Genomic DNA, 2500 nt, shown 5'->3' on the forward strand with positions numbered 1-2500 from the left:
ATGTTTCAAGTTTCAACTTATGAAGAATCCATTTGATCAGTTTTCAAACGCGATTTCAAACACAATTTATAACTTTTTACTGAGGTTAGCATTTGCAGATTCATCAGGACCCCTGTTCAAGATGTAATAACTTGAGATCTTTGATAGGTCAAGTCGAATGGATTGCACCCCTGTATTTTCCTCTAAAAATGCTCTGAGTGTGTCAGTTTGCAAGCCATGATGAATCTGTATGCACACTTTTCCAGGTCAATTCCATTTGCAAAAATTGTTATCTGGCATTGGTTTTAATCTGGAAAATTCAAGTAGCCTACTTTGAACATCAGCCATTTGTGCCCAATTATTCGTCATGAGCCAAAATCACATATTCATACTGTCCTCATGATAGAGAATGAGTGTCCCAGTTTTCATCTTTCCAACTATCTATTTGCCTAGTTTTCAATGCCCAATCCGAACCCAATTTGTTGCTTTCTGACATGTTTTTTTGCAGGCAATTTTGAGAGGTCAACTTTGACAGTGAATATCTTTTGACCCAAAATTTTTTAGGAGATGAGATTTGGCAGGGTAAAAGTATGGGGAACAAAGAAATAGTGTGCCATTTTTCAAAGCCCAATCAAGTGATTTGGTCAATTTTTAAGGCCAATCAACAGACCTCCTGGCACTAATTTGACAGTTTGCAAATAAGTGGTAAAGCGAGTTTTATTTAATGATTCAGTGACTGATCTTGATTCTAATTAGTCCAAGGTGATGAATGGATCAATTTTCTAGTTCAAGTGTTTGAAAATGAAATTTTTTTTAGCCAGACCCACTTTTTGGCCCGACTGACTACATCAGATTGATAAAATGATGATCCAAAGTCAAATGCATTAAATGATAGTGTAGAGTGATCCACAGATCCTAGTGTTATAGAGCAGTCAGTGGTCCAAGGTTGAAGGCAAGCCACTATTGAAAGTAAGTAGCCCACACCTTGTGAAGGGAGCTTAAATGTTGTGAATAAAGCATTATGGCTTGTTTCAATATGATTTTAAAAAAAACAACACTTCAATAGAGGAAGCCAATTTTCAAAATGAAATGGAGGTTCAGCATGTTGGGGAGAAAGGCATCCAAAGAGCTTTTAAGATCGAAGCAGAGATTAATGCAAATTTCTCAAATCCTTTGGTACAGTTTGAAGCCAAAGGAAAAGGAGTTCATTCAAAGTTCAAGACTAATTACAAGAAGAAAATACTTTTGTTTTTTGTCTTTGAAGTTTAGGAAGATGAACAATTTGGCCAGAATTTCCAACATGCCAAAAGGAATTATTATTTATGGATGGTCTTCTTGCGTGACTTCCACCTCAATCAGTCATATTTGCTCCAGTCAGAAGGGTGGGGATAAATCCAGGGGTCCTTCCATGGTTGATCATATAGAAGGAAATGCTATAAATAGTAAATTAGAAACAAAAATTTTTGTCTTTGGAAGGAAATGTTTCAAAGAAAACTTTGATTGATTCTACAAAGTGGCTGCAAATAGCATTAATAATAGTAGACCCACTTATGCAAAGAGCCAGCACTATAGCAAAGGTAGAGGAATGCACATAAAAAGGTGAAGAACACACAACTCCAGCAAATCAAGAACACTCACACAAGAAAGATCCACATTGTGTGAATGAAGTATAAGTCACAGCTTGGAGCGATGCAATTGCAGGCAAAAAGAAGTGGAGAAACTCACATTTTTGAAAGATGAAGAAACCATAAAAAATGTGGCAATAGGCAGGGGAGTCATTTTGAAAAGGAGGAATTCGCAGGAGACAAACCTAGGATATCATGTATGAAAAGAGGGAAATCTGGAAATAGGCAATGTTTCACACCAAGGAAAATCTGCAGTCAAATGAAGAGGGACACGCTAACAAAAAGAAGACTCATGCTATGTTGAGGAAAAACTCACACTGTGTAAGGAGAGCTACCCATGCTTTTGCAACCACCGAAACCGAGAGAACCTAAATTTTTCAAATATGAAGTCAGTTTGTGGAGAGGTGCTCACTGGTTCAAGCTATAAGCCATTTTTTGATCCCCAAGGCTTTCTCAATGGAATGAGTGGATTTCATCATGAAGTGCCAAGATTGGTTAGAGGATAGTTTTAAAGGTCTGTTGCAATCTAAAAGTGAAGAAAATTAACTTGAGGTTGTTTTCTTGTCTTCTCAAGATCATACTATAACTATTTTTTTTTTTACTTTTACCGAGTTCATTTCAACACCAAAATCAATTACATTTTCATCATTAGATTTTTGAGATATTTTGATGCCTTTGAAGCCATAACTGACAAAAGATTTGATTCATCATTTGAGGGAAAAGATAAGAAAGATGGTTTTAACCTGCTGAGAAGGTTTTCCAAGTGGACAAGTGTCATGTTCAGATTCAATTTGGGAAATTGCTTCTTTCCTATATCTTTCATTCTTCTTCTCATTGGTAAAGTGGTTGTTGGCAGTTTGCTCTAGGTAATACCAGTAGGGTTCCAGTTCTACTAT

The sequence above is a fragment of the Cupressus sempervirens genome, chromosome 10 (assembly GCF_028749045.1).
Source record: "Cupressus sempervirens isolate cs-2001-9-10 chromosome 10, ASM2874904v1, whole genome shotgun sequence".
Classification (NCBI taxonomy): Eukaryota; Viridiplantae; Streptophyta; class Pinopsida; order Cupressales; family Cupressaceae; genus Cupressus; species Cupressus sempervirens.